At 35.3% G+C, this 20,194-nt stretch overlaps 1 protein-coding gene across 1 annotated transcript in view; it reads left to right on the top strand.

Moving 5' to 3' along the window:
* The first annotated feature begins 230 nt into the window (after nt 1-230).
* AGPAT3 (1-acylglycerol-3-phosphate O-acyltransferase 3) overlaps nt 231-20,194 on the top strand; it is a 132,852-nt gene continuing 112,888 nt past the window's right edge. Inside the window, exon 1 of the mRNA XM_044670243.1 lies at nt 231-267. The gene's annotated coding sequence lies outside the window, so the exon portion shown is untranslated. The remainder of the gene's footprint in view (nt 268-20,194) is intronic.

The following is a 20,194-nucleotide window of genomic DNA, read 5'->3' as shown; positions in this document are numbered from 1 at the left end:
GAAATCAGGAGTTAGCTTTGAACATTCTATATAGGATTTGTATAATCACTTGAAATTAATTGGTGGAGCAATCTATATTGCTTTCTGTCTTATTTTCATGCTTTTATCTTAGGTGTATAGTAGGAAGGAAGAAAGAAAGGAAGGAAAGAAAAAGAAGAAAGGAAGGAAGGCATAAGCATTTATTAAGCACCTTCTACTATGTTCCATGCACTCTGCTAAGTGCTTTCCAAATATTATCTCATTTGATCCTCACAACAGCCCTGTGAGGTAGGTGCTATTATTTATTTAGTATTTCATTTATCACTTGAGAAAGTCAGTGTATTTATATTGAATATTAATTATGTATTGAAGAATCATCTGTGAAGAATAAAAACTTGGGATTTTTGTGAAATGCAATTTCAATGATTTAGGGCATATTCGTCTTTTTTTTCATTCGGTACATTGTCACCAACCAGTTAAGTGACCACTGTGTACATATCATTATGTACTTGTTACAATATGGTTCTGATATCTAAAACAGGAAGACTAAAAACAGAGAAAGAAAATTATCATCCAATTTCTTTAATGGATATGGATGCAAAAATCCTAACTAAAATACTAGCCAGTTAATGAAACAATATATCACAAAGATTATACATTGTGACCAAACAAGATATGTAGAGATGGTTAATATAGAGGAATATATTTAATTTTAATCATAAATAATATAATTGATTATATAAATAATAAAAATAACAAAAACCATATGATTATACGAAGAGATACAGAAAAAGCCTTTGACAAAACACAACACTCATTACTATTAAAAACACTGGAAAGCATAGATATTAATGATTTTTTCTTAAAATGATTGATACGAAGTGTCTATCTAAAATTATCAGCAAGTGTCTTGTCAGTGAGATCAAGCGTGAAATAAGGACACTGTTATAACATAGTTTAGAAATGGTAGCAAAGATGGTAAGAGAAGAAAAAGAAATTTTAGGAATCAGAATGGGCAAAGAGGTAATAAAATTATCTGTTTGCAAATGACACATGATGGTATATGTGGAAGATGTTAAAGATTCAACTAAAAAGTTAGATGAAACTTGATAATTTTAGCAAAATTGCAGGATATAAAATAAACCCACATAAATCTAGTTTTATTTTTGTGAAAAGTGTTTTATAATTGTGTTTATATAATTCCTGTGTTTGTCTTAGCAGATAGATTCTCAAATATTTTATATTGTCTAGTGATTTTAAATGGAGTTTTTCTTTCTAACTCTTGCTGCTGAATTTTGTTATAAATATATAGAAATGCTGATGATTTATGTGGGTTTATTTTGTATCCTGCAACTTTGCTAAAGTTATTATTTCCACTAGCTTTTTAGATGATTTTCTAGGATTCTCTAAGTATACCATCATATTATCTGCAAAAGAGTGAGAGTTTAGTTTCCTCATTACCTACTTTAATTCCTTCAGTTTCTTTTTCTTCTCTAAATTGCTACAGCTAGCATTTCTAGAACTATATTAAATAATAGTGGTGATAGTAAAACCCACATAAATCATCAGCATTTTTATATGTTGCTAACAAAATTCAGAAGAAGAGATCAAGTTACACTATATAAAATAACCACAGATACAATAAAATACCTATACCTGCCCAAACAAACTCGGGAATTACATGAACATAATTATAAAACACTTTTTTACACAAATAAAATCAGATCTTAATAATTTGAGAAATATTAGTTGTCCATGGATGAGAAGTACAAATATAATTAAAATGACAACCCTACTTAAACTAATATTATTCAATGCCATCCCAATTAAATAACCAAAAAATTATTTTTTTGGATTAGAAAATAATAACAAAATTCATTTGGAAGAACAAAGATCAAGACTATCAAAAGAATTAATGAAAAAATGTAAAAGAAGGAGATATAGTAGTGTACCAGATTTTAAATTGTATTATAAATCAGTAATTACCCAAATTATCTGGTACTGGCCAAGAATTAGAAAGATAGATCAGTAAAACAGGTCAGATATACAACAAAGAGCACTAAAAGATTATAGTAACCTTGTATTTGATAAAAGCATAGATCTAGGTTTTGGGGATAAGAAATCATTATTTGGTAAAATTTGTTGGGGCAACTGAGAAGTAGTTTGACAGAATCTTGGTATAGATCAGTGTTGGCAAAGTATTGGCATGCATGCAGAGCTGGCACTGGGGAGCTGCTTTGTTCCCTCTCTTCCCAGAGCCCCAGGACATTTTTTGCATGCCCCGCCCCTCTGTCTGGCCGCCCAAAACAGCACTGTCTACCTCCTCTTTTTGGGCTCACTGGCAGCTTGAAATTGCAGTCTTGGCATGCGAACTTGAAAATTTTCACTAATGCTTGTATAGACCAATTCTTATATTATTCACTAAGATAAGACAAAAATGGATACATGATCAAGACATAAAAGGAGATATAAGTAAATGAGAAGCATAGGGAAAATATTTACCAGATTTATGGATAGGAAAGGAATTTAAGAGTCAATAAGAGATGGAGGGCATTGTGAAATTTTAAATGGATAATTTTGAGTACATTAATTTGAAAAGTTTTTGTACAACAAAACAAATAGTAATTGAAGGAAAGCAGAAAACTGGGAAATTTTGTTGTAGATAGCTTTTCAGATAGAAGTCTCATATCCAAAACATATAGAGAACTTTGTCAAATTTATAAGAATAAGAGCCATTCAGCAGTTGATAAAAGAGCAAAGGATATGGACAGAAACTTTTTATATGAAGAAATCAAAGACACATATAGATACATGAAAAATGCCCCAAAGCATTACTAATTAGAAAGAACCTAAAGCAAACCTAAACATTTCTGAGATATCACATCCCCTCCACGTTTTGTCATTTTCCTTTTTTTATTTTAAGTCAATCGGATAAGTGTGGGATGTACCTCTGAGTTCTTTTTATTTGTATTTCTGTAATTACTAGTGATTTAGAGCATTTTTTGCATGACTATAGAGAGCTTTAATTACTTTGTCTGAGAACTGCCTATTCATATCCTTTGTCCATTTATCAAATAGGGAATGATTTGTATTCTTATATGTTCTACTCATTTATGTATTTGAGAAATGAGGCCTTTATTAGAGAGACTTGTTATGATTACTATGTATTACTCTCCATCCAATTTCTCCCTGTTTAGTTTCTCACCACCACCTTTCTCAATTTACCCTCTTTTCTATCAACCCTACCCCGCTTCTCATATCCCCTTCCCTCCTGCTTTCCTGTAGGGTAAGATAGATTTCTATACCCAATTGATTCTGTATGTTGAGCCTATTCTGACAAGAGTAAGGTTCCCATGCTCTCCTCCCCAGCTCCCCCACCTTCCCTTCCACTCCTCTTTCTTGCCTCTTTTATGAGGGAAAATTTATCTAATTCTTTTTTTCTCTTCCCCCTCTTCCCAATGCATTCCTCTTTCTCATGCCTTAATTTTATTTAATTTTTACATTATCTCATCATATTCAACTCACACCCTTGCCCTTTGCCTATGTTTACTCCTAACTGCCCTAATGGTGATGAAGTTCTTAGGAATTACAAGAATCCTCTCCCCATGTAGAGATGTACACAGTTTAACCTTATTTAATATCTTTTGATTTTTCTTTTCTGTTTACCTTTTTCTTCTTCTTTTGAGTCTTGTTTTTGAGTTGGGGTTCTTGCTTTCATAGAGCACAAATAAAACTTGTTCCCTTGGAGGCACTTTCTGCATCACAAGGGAGTGCTGTGTTGGAGGGGAACAATTTTCTCAGTGGCATCTGTGCAATTGTTATGGGTGCCTTGGTTTCAGTGAAGTTATAATTGCCTTGTGGGCCTAATGAGGGACATCATCATCATCATCCTCATCATCATCTTAACAACTAATATTTATATAGTGCTTTAAGGTTTGCAAAATACTTCACAAATATGAACTCATTTAGTCTTCACAATGCTCCCATTTTATACTCCCATTTTACTCCTAATTACTCCCATTTTATAGATGAGGAACCTGAGGCAGATAGTTGTTTAGTGACTTGCCAGCGTCTGAAGATTTGGATTCTGTTCTTCTTGACCTGCACCTTGTTGCCTGACAGAAGCAGGAAGGTTGGAAGCTTATATAGGTTTGACAGGAGATGGAATGTGGTTGTTCTAAAGACAGTTCCTATAATTAACTTTTTTTTTAAACCTTTGTCTTCTGACTTAGAATTGATACTATGTATCATTTCTAAAGCAGAAGGGAGCTAAGGGTTAGGCAATCAGGGATTTGCCCAGGGACACTCAGGAAGTGTCTGAGTCCAGATTTGAACCCAGGATTTCCTGTCCTAGGCCTGGCCCTCAATCCACTGAGCCATTTAGCTCCCCAACCAACCCTGATGCTTTCATTAAACATTTATTGAGTATTTCCTCTGTGTGAGACATCATGCTAGGCTCTCAGGGAGATAATAATATTGAGATAAGGCAGGCCTTACCCTCATAGAGGTTATGACACAATGGTATATATCAGTGATGGCGAGCCTTTTAGAGGCTGAGTGCCCAAACTACAGCCTCATGCTTCCTGTGAACCTCTTGCCTTACCCCACACAGGTGAGGGAGGAAGCGCTCCCATTGGCTGCTGGGCAGAGGGGCGGGTGAAGTGAGGAATAGCTCCTGCCAGTGTAGAGAGAGGGAGGGGAGTTGCCCAAGCGCTCTGCCCCCCTCCAGCTCTGCCACCTGTGAGCCACCCACCTGACCCCCTGTGTATTCCCATTGGCTGCTGGGAAGAGGGGTGGGGGATGGGGGAAAATGACATCAGGCTGGGGGGGGGAGGGGAGCAGTTCCACCCAAGTCCCTCAGCCTTTCAAGTAATGAACTGGGCATCGGGGGCGGGGGAGCCCTCTTGCCCACAGAGAATGCTCTGTGTGCCATCTTTGACACCTGTTCCATAGGTTTACCATCATTGGTCTAGCCCTTACCACTTTTCTGTTTTTGAATTATGACAGAAGGTATGGGATTTTTTAAAAATTGCTCTAAAGGGGGCAACTGGGTAGCTCAGTGGATTGAGAGTCAGGCCTAGAGACAGGAGGTCCTAGGTTCAAATCTGGCCTCACATACTTCCTAGCTGTGTGACCCTGGGCAAGTCACTTGACCCCCCATTGCCTACCCTTACCACTCTTCCACCTAGGAACCAATACACAGAATTGATTCCAAGATGGAAGATAAGAGTTTTTTAAAAATTGCCCTTCAATCAATCATTTAATTAATTAATTTAGAGTATTTTCCCATGGTTTCATGATTCATGTTCTTTCCCTTCCCTCCTCCCTCCCCCCTTCCAGAGCTGATGGGCAATTCCACTGGGTTTTACATATGTATCATTGTTCAAAACCTATTTCCATATCATTAATATTTGCAATAGAGTGATCATTTAAAGTCAACATCCCCAATCACATGCCCATCGAACTATATGATTGATTATATGTTTTACTTCTGTGTTTTTACTCTCCTAGTTCTGGATGTGGTTAGCATTCTTTCTCATAAGTAAGAGATAAAAAAAAAAAAAAAAGAGTTGTCTGGGGGCACTAAAAGGGTTCAATGACTTGCTAGAGTTACAAAGTATAGAGATAGAGAATGTGAAGCCAGGTGGACTCTGAGGACTGCTCTCTTATCAGCTATGTCATACCACCCCTTATATAAGAATGCATAATAAATGCATTAGCATTGCAAAATAAAGTGCTACATGAGGTCTGAGCCAACACAGAAGTGTTGGTCCATTACTAAAAGGGAGATCAAGGAAGTCTTTGTGAGGAAGACCTACACATTTATGTTTAAAGCATTAGTCAGTAGTTCAAATGAGAATGAGAGCAGATATTCTAGGAGTAAGGAAGAATGTACCCAAAGGCACAGAGGTGGAGAGTGCAGGCACATTTAGGGGTGAGCATGAAGCTATAGATAGAAGTCCAGTTTGGCTGGAATATAGAGTATGTTTCATCAGAGACAGTACTGTCAGTCAGTCAGCAGGCTTTTATTACTACTTAAATGCCAGGTGCTGTGCTAGGCTGACAGAATGCTGGGAAATTGGGGCGGTGTCAGATTGTGAGGGTCTTAAATATCAGGCAAAAGAGTTTTAAGCTTTATGTGGTAGTCAGGAGCTGCTGAAGATTTCTGAGCACAGGAATGATTTATCTGATTTATACATTTTTTAAAAAATGTATCCTGGAAGCAGTATGAACAAATGAATTGCAAGGATGGATGCAGAAGTGGAAGGAAATTTTAGGTTACTCTAGTAATCCAGGTAGGTGGTCATTAGAGTCTGTACTAGAACAGTAATAATAGGAAGAATGATGGCTTTGAGAGGTGAGAGAAGTGGTAGAAGTTTTGAACATGGGAAATGATGTGAATGGTGGTGCCATAGACAGAAATGATGAAGCCAAGGGGAGGAATAACTTTAGAGGAAAATGCAGTGAGCTCATTTAAAAATATACTGAAGTCTTAGTGGGACATTTGGATGTGAATATTCAATTGGTATTTAGAGAGAGGGTGAGTCTGGAACTCAGATGATGTATGAGGTCATGATTTGGGGAGTCATCTGCAATAGAGGTGGTAGTAGAGTCTTGTATACTTTGAACAATCTTCAGTAAAGATGCTCAATTAATAGTGTGACCTTGATCCTGCAGTTTTTTGTTCCCTTTTGTATATTTTTTACTGTGAAGTTAATCCACTAGAAGGATGGTCAATTGTATCAGTTGATGCAAGAATTTTAAAACAATTTAAAATATAGTTTTTGGTTTTTTACTATTATTTACCATAATATTTATCTACATTTTGAATAGTGATAAATATAAGAAGATATTTTAATTTAATTTCAAAATAAACATTTATGTTTGTGCAGATGTACTGCATCAATTGATCCCCATTGGTGCTTTGAGGTAATTCTGTCTTAAATTCTGGCCTTTCTATTAACAATTGCCAACAAACATAAACATTTCATCATACAAAGAATAAAGAGACTTGCATAGGAAATGAACTTCTTTATGTATAGTTTATTTTTTAAGAATACATACATCACATGTTATATGTACACATGTATATATATGTGTTTCATTTACAAGGTAGTAACAAACTGATTTATGCATTCATGTCCCTTTCTAAGCTTTTTTGTTTTCTTCTGTGCATTAAAAAGATTTTTGTTTTTTTGCTTTTTTTCTCACCAATCACTAACCTGTCATCTCCCATTCACTCAGTAGTAACCTTCCCTTGTAACAAAAACGTGTAGTCCAGTAAAGTAAATCAACACATTGGCCATGTCTGAGAATACATCTGTAGCTCTAATTTGATGCCTTTTTCTCAAGAGATAGAAGGTACAGTTCATCCTCATTCTTTTAGAAATATTGTTTAATGTTTTGTTTGGAGTTCTGAAATCTTCCAGAATTGGTTTTTTTCATATTATTGTTGCCATTGTGTAAATTTCATTTCATCCTACGTTTGTACAATTTTTACATGCTTTTCTTTACTTTCTTTATCATTTCTTATGGTGCAGTAAAATTTCATCAGATTTATATATGACAGCTTTTTCTCACTAACTTCTAACCTATCATCTCCCATCTACTCATTGGAAACCCTCTCTTATAATGATTATGTGTAGTTCAGCAAACTAGCCATTTCATATTGGATAGACATTTACTTTGTTTTCAATCTTTTGTTCTTATAAAAAGTGTTGCTATAAATAAATATTCTCAACCTTTCCTTTTACCCTTGATCTCCTTGGGATATATGCCTAATGATAGTATCACTGGGTCAAAGGGAATTTTCAGTTTAGTGACTTTTGAGGTACAGTTTCAAGTTGTTTTCCAGAATTATTGAATTAATTTAAAGCTCAAGTGTGAATTAATGTTCCTGTCCTCCCACAGGCTTTTCAAAAATTGAGATTTTCTTTTTTTTTGTCACTTTTCTACTTTCAAAGTACAACTGCAAGATCATTTTAATTTGCGTTTCTCTAATTAGTGATTTAGAGCATTTTTCATATTATTGTTAATGGTTTTCTTTTCTTTGAGAATTGCTTGTATCATTTGACCACTTATCAATTGGGAAATAACTTTTATTCTTATATATTCATATTAGTTCTTACTAAATCTTCTATATTATGCCTTTATCAAAGAAATTTGCTGTGATTTGTCCCAATTATCTCTCCCTTTATTTTTGTTGTTCCAAAGCCTTGAAATTTTATGTAATCAAAATTGTCTGCCATATTTTTTTTTTATGATCACCCCTAATCCTTGCTTAAGTAGGACTCTTCTTCCCAGCTACAGTTGTAAAATATATTTAGAGGCAGGTAGGTAGTACAGTGAATAGAGCTATGGGCCTGAACTTAAAAAGGTCTGAGTTCAAATTCAACCTTTAAGTCCTTTCTTTGTGGCCCTGGGAAAGTCTCTTACTTCTGTTTGCTTCAGTTTTCCTATCTGAAAATGGTGATGATAGCACCCACCTCAGTGGATTATTATGAGAATGGGATGAAATAATAATTATAAAGCACTTAGCACAGTGTTTGGCACATAACAAATACTACATAGATGTTAGCTGCTTTATTATTTCTTTTCTTTTATAACTTTTTAATATATTTTATATTTAGGTCATTTGGCATTCATTTTGACACAATGTGTTAGATATTGGTCTAAATCTAATTTTGACAGATTACTTTCCAGTTTTCTCAGCATTTTTTGTCAGATAGGGAGTCCTTACCCCAAAAGTTGGTATCCTTGGATTTAGCAAACACAGTGCTATTATGTTGGGTTATTTTAGAGTTTTACTTACCTAAACTGTTCCATTAGTCAACTTTTCAATTTTTTAACAATTATCTAAAGTTTTGATGATTACTATTTTGTCACATAGCTCCTGAGATCTTAAACTGCTAGTCCTCTTTCATTCTTGTCTTTTTTCAAATTTCCCTTAAAATTCTTGAATTTTTCTTCCTCCAGATGAATTTTGTATTTTATCTCGTTCTTTAAATGAACCCTTTGGTCGTTTGAATGGTATGGTACTACATGTAAAAATTAATTTAAATGTAACATTATTTAAATTTGTTTTGACATGATCCAAACATGAAGAATGAACATTTCTTCAGTTATGAAAGCCTTTTTTTTTTATTTCTTTAAAAGGTGTTTTTTTTTCCAAGTGCTTGATCACATGGCTCGATGGGGATATGATTGGAGATATAAACTCTAAATGATCACTCTAGTGTAAATATTAATAATATGGAAATAGGTCTTGATCAATGACACATATAAGACCCAGAAGAATTGCTTTTTAGCTACAGGAGGAAGGTGGGAGAAGGGGAGAGAAAGAACATGAATCATGTAACCATGGGAAAATATTCTAAATTAATTAGTTAATTAAATAAACTTTTTAAAAAAAAGGTGTTTTTTTCTTTTTAGTTCTCAAGTGCATATGGGTAGGTAGAATCCCAGATCATTTATATAGACATACCTTGGTAATATTGCTGGTTCAGTTCCAGACCTCTGCAATTAAAGCAAGTCAAATGACTTCTTTGATTTCTCGGTGCATATAAAAGTTATGTTTACACTAAATTAAACTAAAACTGTTAAATGTACAGTAGTATTCTGTCTAAATAGTATATATATCTTCATTAAAAAATAATTTGCTAAAAAAATGCTAACCATCACTTGAGCCTTCAGTGAGTTGTAATCCAATCGTTTTGCTGGTGGAAGGTCTTGTGTAAATGTTGATGGCTGCTGAGTGATTGGGGGAGCTTGCTGAAGGTTGGGGCGGCCATGGCAGCTTCTTCAAATGAACAACGAAGTCTGTTCCTTCAGTTGACTCTTCCATTCCCTCAAACACTTAGAGACCATCATAGAGTTATTAATTGGCCTACTTTTAATATTGTTGTGTCTCAGGGAATAGGGATGCTTGGCAGGGGAGCAGTCAGAATGTACAGGACATTTATTGATTAAGTTTGCATCATTTGGTGCAGTTTGTGGTGCTCTCAAACAATTACAACAGGAATAATATCAAAGATCATTGATCATAGATCACCAAAAGACATAATAATAATAATAATAATAACAACAACAACAACAACAACATTTGGAATATTATGAGAATTACTAAACTGTGACAAAGAGGCATTATGTTTGGGGAAATAGTGTCATCAGACTTGCTCAATGCAGAATTGCCACAAACCTTCAATTTATGAAAAAAAATCTGTGAAGTGCAAAAAACAAAGTATGCTTGTATTCCGTAGTTTTTTTGGTTGGGCTTTCTTTTTTTATCTCTTTCAGCTAGTTTTTGTTATATATGTTGATTTTTCCTCCTGAGTTTATTTTATTGTTTCTTAATCTGGCCTGGGGTAGGGGGAAGGGAAGGGAATCAGTATTTATAGTGCCTACTACATGCCAGTTTTAAGGACTGTACAAATATCATTTAATTTTATCCTCACAACCACCATGAAAGGTAGGTGCTGTGATTATACTCATTTTTACAGTTGAAGAAACTGAGGGAAACTGAGGCTAAGAGATTTTCCCAGGGTCACACAGCTAGTAAATATCTGAGGCTGGATTTGAACTGAAGTCTTCTGATTTTAGGACCATGATGCCACACCTAGATAGCTGGCTACTGAAGTTATTGTTTTAATTTTTAGTTGCATCTCTAGCCTAACACTGTCTTCTTAAATTTGTATACAGTTATATTATCCTCTCCTCTGTCTTCTTTGTTTTGTCTTCTCCTAATATGTAAGCTCCTTATGGATAGGGACCATCTTGGCTTCTTTTATTTATATAGTCTTACATATTCTCTGTTGCTCCCCACCCCCATCCTTCCCTTTCTCTCCCCACCCCCCCCCCCTTCCTCCTTCTCTTCCTCTCTCTCTCTCCCCATCTCTCCTCTCCCTCCTCTTCTTCCTTTCTCTGGCCCCCTTCTCTTTCTCACCCTCTCCCTGTCTCTTTCCCTCCTCTCTCCTCTCTTTCCTCTCTTTATTTCTCCCTCTTTCTATTTTAGCTAGACCAGATCACATTTTAACTCATAGCTAATGGGATATACAAACACACATTATGAGGAAATCTGGTAAAGGATGGAGTGAGTCAAACTTTATTTGTTAATAATTTTTGCAAATCAACTGATTCTTTAATATGTAACAACTTCATTTTAAACAGTAGATTTCTCCATTTATTCTTAATTTATTAAAATACATAGTTGTAGAACTTGGGTAAGTTAAAAAACCTTTTAATGGTTTAATTTAAAATAATACCTTATTGTCTCAGAAATTATCTGAGACTTTCACCCCTACCCTCTCTTAAGTGAGTACAATCTTCCAGCTATAGAAGTAAACTGGGAATACTCAGGGGATTTGGCTTTGAGGGTGATTTTATTATATATTTACATATTAAAGCATTTTTGTTAGTTATTCAATTCCTCTGCTAATCTCATTGTTTTAAATAACTGGATTTTACTCTGAAGCCATGAAGGGCCCAGTGACTCCTTTCAGGTATTACAATGAGACAGTGACAGTTGGAATTAGAATCTTAAGGTTTTTGCTTCTTAGCTTTGCTTTACTTTGCTTCAGGCCTAGATTGTAAATGAGGAAATAACTGAGGAAGGAAGCAGTTAATTGAAATATTGAAATAGTAGTTATTTTTTCTTTACCTCATCATATCTCTCTGGGCAGAATTCATGAGGTGGCGGCTTAATATTTTAACCAACTGCAATAATTGCTGGAAAATTAAAGTTGCATAAATTATAGCTTAGAGAAAAGCTGTTTTTGATATTTTCCAGATCATCTTATTTTCATTTTACTAACTGAAAGAGGAGGAAAAGAAATCTTTAGTTCATTGATTCACTAGGTTTTCCAGATAAAGATCTTTATCCTTTAGTTTTTGAATCACTGATCGAGAAAGAATTGTCTTTTACTTTTTCTAGTCTAGTTGCTACCTCAGATTTAAGTAAATCTAGCCTTTTTTTAAGTAATCAAAACTTTTTTCCCTTTGCCATGATTTCTCACTTACCAATATCTCATTCTGAAAAAAAATCCTCAAATCAAAATCATCCTCTTTGTTGAAGTTTCACTTTAATTCCTTATTTTACTATAGAAATCTTTAACTTAAAATTGGACCTTTCTGTAGGCTTAGCTTGTCCATAACAACTTAAGATAATTTTAGTGAATTTTATATATTGAATATTATTATTTTTTTTAACCCTTGTACTTCGGTGTATTGTCTCATAGGTGGAAGAGTGGTAAGGGTGGGCAATGAGGGTCAAGTGACTTGCCCAGGGTCACACAGCTAGGAAGTGTCTGAGGCCGGATTTGAACCTAGGACCTCCTGTCTCTAGGCCTGACTCTCACTCCACTGAGCTACCCAGCTGCCCCTTATTGAATATTATTTTTGTTAACTTTCTACAAAATTAAGTTTTGTAAACTTACAACATTCATCTTCACTACAGAGCAAAATTCTATATGAGGTTGATTTAGTTCAGATATCAGCCAGATGAATTTGTTTATTCAAATTTCACTAAAATAGTCTGATCTACAAGATATCCACAGGACATGAACTCTGAGGGAAGCCTTAGTGTAACTATAGTCTTTTTTTCCTTTTTTTTTTAAACCCTTACTTTCTGTCTTAGTAACAGCTCTAAGATAGAAGAGCAAGGACTAGGCAAATGGGTTAAGTGACTTGCCCAGGGTTTTGAGACAAGAATTGAACTCCTAACTTCAGGCCTGGTGTTCTCTCTATTGTGCCACCTAGCTGCTCCTGTAACTCTAGTCTTGATGGTAATCATCAGAGTAATTAACTCTTCTTTTGAAAAGGTTACTCGTATACTTCTCTAGAACATCAGCAGAGGCAAAGAAGCAAAGTACTGTAGTCAATGTGAACTGTCACACTGCACCTCCCATGTGCCTGTCATCTTGCTGTCTGCTTTTTACAAAAGCATCTCATTTGATAGGTGAAAAGCACAGAAGTATCTCTATGTAAATTGTGTTTTATATTCAAAGATGATACTATTGTTTAAAAAAAACCTTGTGTAGCCTTCAATAGTCAATATTAGCTCTTGATCACAACCCTGTGAGGGAAGCAAGTATAGGTATCCTTTTTCTTCTCCAAGTTCCATGAATACTAAAAAGTAGGTTTTCTGATTCCTGGTCGATTGTTCTTTCTGCTACATCCAGATGGAGGGAAAAGTCCAAAACTGATTCTGAGGTTTTGAGCTTCTGTGGCTTGAAAAAAAAGAGAGTAAATGTGTTATTTCTTTTCTCCTGTAGCTTCCAGTTTAATCACTCAACTTAAAATGTTCTCTCAAAAATTGCCCAAAATCTCTTAACTGCCAGTGTGATGTATTCTCAGTTCTTGTCCTTTGCCCTCCTTACTATGTTTATTAACTGTTGACCATTCTTTCTACCTGGACACTTTTCCTTTGGGTTTTTGTGATACTATTCTTTCCCCTTGCCTCTTAGAAACTTGACTTTCTTTAAGAATGAATAAAAAGGGGAAGCTAGGTGGCTCCGGGGGATAGAAAGCCAAGCCTGGAGTTGAAAGGTCCTGTGTTCAAATTTGACTTCATACACTTCCCAGCTGTGTGAGCCTGGGCAAGTTACTTAGCCCCCATTTCCCAGCCCTTATTCCCAACCAATAGTGTATCAATTTAGATAGAAGATGAGGGTTAAAAAAAAAAGGATGCATTAACAGTATTTATTAAGCTCTTACTATGTACCATAAACTGTGCTAAATTCTGAGAATACAAAGATTTAAATAGAGACAAAGTCCTTCTAAGGAGTTTATGGTCATTAATAAATTAATAAAGCACCAGAAGAGGACAGATGAGCAGGGAAGGGAGGCAAAAAGGTGAAGGAAGGAAGAGAAGGCTGCCAAGAAGTGAGATGGTCAGGCTGGATGGCTGGATGGGATATGAGGCTGAAACAACATCTGATGTTTAGGACCATCCAGTAGAAATAGGGGCTAATTAACTAGTTTGTACATAGTCACGAGTCACTGGACAGGGTCTTGGTCAGGAACTCCATAGATGAGGAGAGTAACCTTCCCAGAGAGGGAGTGTGGGTTCAGGAATGCCTGGGGGGTAGAGATTAAGGTTTCTGCTTAGGTATTAAGGACTGGTCTGTTTGGGGAAAAGTAGATCAGTGGCAGTAGGTAGATGGTGAGATGGTTTGTGATGATAACCCACAGGGATATTGTTTATTAATCATGGTCTAGTGTGCAATGCTACCCAGATACAACCTTTTACATGAAGCTTTTCTCTATTTCCCCATAACTGTTAGAACTGCATTTCCCTAACTACCATTGACTTACTGTGTATGTGCATGTATGTGTATATATGTTATCTGAGAGAACTCAGAACTTGCTTTTTAAAAGCAAGCATTTTTCCATATTTTATCTTTTTATTTCTAATGCCTTAATTTTTACTCTAGGGCAGATTCTTAAATCATGAATTCTTGTGATTGATTTAGAAATAGGAAATTTGCTTAGGGTGGCCATAGGGGAAATTTTGAAAAGGAAAATCTTTATTTTTAGACAGGAAATAGGGGCTTGAAATGAGAATTCAGAGCTGGAGTTTAAAGGCATTTATTATAGAAATGATCGTTCAAACTATAAGAATAAATCAGGTTTGTGAGAGAAAGAACTAGAAGACCCTAAGCTATTATTAGGAGATGAGAAAAAAAGAGAACCAGGAAAGTGTGATAGCAAAGGGAATATTTAAAAAGTCATTTATCAGAGAGAGGTCAATTTGTGTAATAGATATGTTCTTGAAGCATATTTTAAAAATTCAGTCTTGTGGATTATAATGAAAAAAACAAACCCTAATCCAGCTAATTCTTTAAAGGAAATTAATTGCACTCTTTTTACCTTTTGATATTCCCTTAACACTTAGAATAGTGTCTGTAGACTCTCAAGAAATATTTGTTGATTGATTTTGGTTTCTAAGATGATCTTGTGCTTGAACAAGATTTCTAAAAAAATGTTGGCACCTGACTAGTTAATTTCTGTGAAAAGTAAAATTTTTACAAAACAGGCATAATTTCTCTGGCTAAAATTTTGCATTTTAGAGCCAATTAGTAAGTTATTTAAGAAACTGCTTGTATAGTGCATAGAGAACCAGTCTGAGACAAGACAACTGACCTATTAAGTTCTGCCTCTGCCACATACACACACTGGCTGTGTGATACTGGCCAAGGTTAATCTTAATCTCTCAGTGCTACCTCAGGTTTTAGTTTGCAGAATATTTGTGGATTTGTGTTGATAGAAGTTACCTATTTGGGAGCCATCTATATTGATGAAATCACAGATCTAGACAAAGACAAAAAGAAGATAAGAATGATGGAAAAAATACATTATTCAGAACTCTTTAAATTTGGTTTCTACTACAAAAATGTGTTGGTTCTCTCTTCAGTTGCATATTTCCCTCTGAGATTCTCATTTTACAGGTTTTTTTCCTTTTTTTCTACTTCTTTTTCCTCACCTGAATTCTCTTATTGCTTCTTCTAGCACTGTGCTTAGCAAATAGGTGGTCTCTATTTGTCTAATGACTGCCCTGGAAAAGGAAGGTCAATTGTTTGTTATTTCACTCCCCTGCACACCCCCTACCCCTTTTAACTCACTCTTCATCTTTGTTCTCTCTTTCTCCCTCCCTCCCACAATACTTGCTTTCATATATAATAGCTAACATTCTTTTCACTGGTTCCATTTATCTCCGTCTTCCTATTAACTGGCATCTTCTATGATACCAGTGCTAAGTGATAGATAAACTTTTTCAGGATCACTTTTTTTTTTTAATCTATACCTTCTGTTTTAAAAATGATGCTAAGTTTCGGTTCCAAGGCAGAAGCACAGTTGGGGTTAAGTGACTTGCCCAGGATCACATGGGTAGGAAATATCTGATATCATATTTGAACCCAGGACCTCTCGTCTCCAGGCCTGGCTCTCAATCCACTGAGCTACCTAGCTACCCTGACAATCAATTTTGAAATCTCACACACTTAGGGGGAAAATCAGTGAGATTTTATTATGAAAAGATTTCCAGGGGAAGAAATCATTCTTCTTAGAAATATTTTGCCAGTGGATTACTACATAATTTTGCTGTTAGTCACCTGCATTTACTGAATAGGAAGTGTCCACTGTATGTAAGTAATATACATATACATATATATATATATATAAATTTATTATAATATACACAGGAGGAATAAATGAAAAATTCTCATTCTCTGTGAACTTAATAATAGAAAATACTAATACTAATTGCTTTTGTTGTTAGGGGTGCCAAACTCTATTGAGTAAGGGGATTTGACTAAAGGGAGCTTCCTGGAAAAACAAACTTGTTTCTGTCTCACTTTTTAAGTAGGGTTTATAAAATAAGAATAATAATATTGGAAAAGTGTGAACGGACTGGTATGAATAAAGGTGAAGGATAAGATTATCAGTAAGTTAATGAATGTTGGTTAGTGTAGATGAAAATAAAATTTAAAGTCACTAACTTCTCTGTGCCTCTGTGCTTCTCTGTTTCCTCATCTGTAAATTGAAGGTAATAATACTTGCAAAGGTAAAAAAAGTCTTTTGCTTATCACTCACTAGGTATTTGGCTTTCGACAAAACACTAAAATCTTTTTTTGCTTTCCCTTTTTTAAACTTTTTTCAGTTCAGACTTTTTCAAATGATTGCAACTCTTTCTCAGTCCTGACCAAGTGAATTTGAATTTCAGCAGTTTAGTCTAAAATAAGGTACTTTCATAGAGTAAGGTAGAACTAAACATTGTCTAGCATTTGGCCAGATAGCTGGCTGCCTGATTAGTTCCCTGATTAATTTGTTAAACCATGACTAGAAAAAAAATTGTGGACTCTGTACTTTGGGGCTAAATGGGCTCTTTAAATACTAGATGGTTTTTTTTTAGGGTCCTAACATTCTATGGCAAATAGTTTAGCTTTTACATTATAGATGCTAGATTCTTGAGAAGAGGGTTTTTGATCATGATGAAAATGTTTTAAACAGAATAACTGTTAGAATACTGGATGAGCTATGGAAGGCTAAAGAGAGTGAAAATAATAGAAAAGGAGACATTCACCTGAGAAGACCATAGAGAAGGAAATGTTCTTACTGAGTATGAGCTGTCAAAAGTGATAAACTTAAGCTTTGATGTATTTTGGTAGCAAAAATGGCCTTTTGGATAACTGGAGATACTCTTAAAGCACTTATAGCATTATAACAGCCATCATTTACATAGGACCTTAAGCTTTGTACAGTGTATTACATATATTTTCTCATCTGATTCTCACTCTCACAACAGCCCTATGAAGTAGGTGCTATTGATACCGCCATTGGTAGATAGGGAAATTGATGGTGAAAAGTTAAATAATTTGCTTAGGGTCACACAGAGAGTGTTTGAGACAGAATTTGAACTCTGGCCTTCCTGATTCCATGTCCATCACTATGTTCAGACTTATCTGTACCTTTACTCTCTCATGGCATTTATTACTGCTTTGTATAATGGTTTATTTGCAAAGTTCCAGCTTAGATTAAAAGTTCTTTGAGGATATTGATTGTGTTTTATATACCTCTTTATATCTTCCAGAGTGCCTAGAATTGTTCCTTTCATAAGGAAGGTGCTCAGTTTTTCCTGAATCAGTAATTGGAAAGTTTATGAAAGGGCTAGAATCAGAAGGAATAAGCTCTTTTTAAAAAAAATATTTTTATTGTCATGCAAAACAGACATCCATATTGGTCATTTTTGTGAGAGCAAAGTCATACATTACCAAAACCCCAAAATAAAATCATAAATATGCTGATGTGAAAGATGACTCCAACAGTCTTTCTCTGGAGATGGATAGCATTCCCTGTCATAAGTGTTTTAGGATTGTCCCAGGTATTTAACTTTTACAAGGTCATTGCTGAGAATAGCCAAGTTTTCATTAATAGTCATTGTAAAATATTACTATTACAGTGTATAACGTTCTCCCAGTTCTACTTATCTCTCTCTGCATCAGTTCCTGCAGATCTTTCCAGCTTTTTCTGAAATCATGTTGCTTATCATCCATTCCCCAATTGATGGACATCCTCTCAATTTCCAATTCTTTGCCACCACAAAAAGAGCTGCTATAAATATTTTTTTTCAAACATTTATTAATATTCATTTTTAACATGGTTACATGATTCATGCTCCTCCTTTCCCCTTCGCCCCCTGCACTCCCCCCACCCATGGCCGATGCACATTTCCACTAGTTTTGTCATGTGTCCTTGATCAAGACCAATTTCCAAATTGTTGGTAGTTGCATTGGTGTGGTAGTTTCGAGTCCACACCTTCAATAATGTCCACCCCGACCCATTTGTTCAAGCAGTTGTTTTTCTTATATGTTTCCTCTCCTGCAGTCCTTCCTCTGAATGTGGGTAGCATTCTTTACCATAAATCCCTCAGAAGTGTCCTGGGTCATTGTATTGCTGCTGGTACAGAGGTCCATTACATTCAATTTTACCACAGTATATCAGTCTCTGTGTACAATGTTCTTCTGGCTCTGCTCCTTTCGCTCTGCATCTGTTCCCGGAGGTCTCTCCAGTTTGCCTGGAACTCCTCCAGTTTATTATTCCTTTTAGCACAATAGTATTCCATCACCCGCATATACCACAGTTTATTCAGCCATTCCCCAATTGAAGGACATACCCTCCTTTTCCAATTTGTTGCCACCACAAAAAGCGCAGCTATAAATATTTTCGTACAAGTCTGTTTATCTATGATCTCTTTGGGGTACAAACCCAGCAATGGTATGGCTGGATCAAAGGGCAGGCATTCTTTTATAGCCCTTTGGGCATAGTTCCAAATTGCCAGCCAGAATGGCTGGATCAGTTCACAGCTCCACCAGCAATGCATTAATGTCCCGATTTTGCCACATCCCCTCCAACATTCATTACTCTCCCCTTCTTTCATTTTAGCCACTCTGCTAGGTGTGAGGTGATACCTCAGAGTTGTTTTGATTTGCATTTCTCTAATTATTAGAGATTTGGAACACTTTCTCATGTGCTTATTGATACTTTTGATTTCTTTACCTGAAAATTGCCTATTCATGTCTCTTGCCCATTTATCAATTGGGGAATGGCTTGATTTTTTATAAAATTGCTTTAACTCCTTGTATATTTGAGTAATTAGACCCCTGTCAGAGTTTTTCGTTATAAAGATTTTTTCCCAATTTGTTGTTTCCCTTCTGATTTTGACTACATTGTTTTTGTTTGAACAAAAACTTTTTAGTTTAATATAATCAAAACCATTTAATTTACATTCTGTAATTTTCTCTAACTCTTGCTTGGTTTTAAAGTCTTTCCTATCCCACAGATCTGACAAGTAAACTATTCTGTGTTCACTTAACTTGTTTATAGTTTCCCTCTTTATATTCAAGTCGTTCACCCATTCTGAATTTATCTTGGTGTAGGGTGTGAGATGTTGATCTAGACCTAATCTCTCCCATATTGTTTTCCAAATTTCCCAGCAGTTTTTGTCAAATAGTGGATTCATATAAATATTTTTTTTAAAGTAAGTCCTTTCCCCTTTTTAATTATCTCTTTGGGATATATACCTAGTAATGATGTTGCTACCAAAGGGTATACACAGTTTTATAGCCCTTTGGCTATAGTTCCAAATTGCTCTCTAGAATGATTGGATCAGTTCACAACTCCACCAACAATGCATTATTATTGTTCCAGATTTGCCACATCCCTTCCAGCATTTATCACTTTACTATCATATTGGCCAATCTGATAGGTGTGAGGTAGTACCTCAGTGTTGTTTTAATTTGCATTTCTCAATTCAAGAGCAATTCAGAACATCTTTTTTCATGTCATTATTAATGGTTTGGATTTCTTCATCTGAAAATTTCTTATTCATATCTTTTGACCATTTGTTATTTGGGGAATGACTTGTAAGGAATGAACTCTTTAGGAATAAACATACTCTTAATTCCACTGAAATAGGTTCCCCTTAACTTGCTAAATAAGCACTCAGTTATGTCAAGATAGTTGTTTGCTCCTCATTAGCAATTATTCATAGAGCAAATTGCCAGGTATCTCAAAGATTCTCTTAGCATTGTGAGGTTGGATATTATCTTAGGAGATAGGGGAGAAGAGAGAAGACTATAGAGGGGAGTCTGAATACAACTTTCTTCATTCCTCTGTGATATTAGAAAGAGCACTAGATTTGGATACTACTGACATAAGCTGG

The sequence above is a fragment of the Gracilinanus agilis genome, chromosome 3 (genome assembly GCF_016433145.1).
Source record: "Gracilinanus agilis isolate LMUSP501 chromosome 3, AgileGrace, whole genome shotgun sequence".
NCBI lineage: Eukaryota > Metazoa > Chordata > Mammalia > Didelphimorphia > Didelphidae > Gracilinanus > Gracilinanus agilis.
This window is presented reverse-complemented; position numbering and strand designations above follow the sequence as displayed.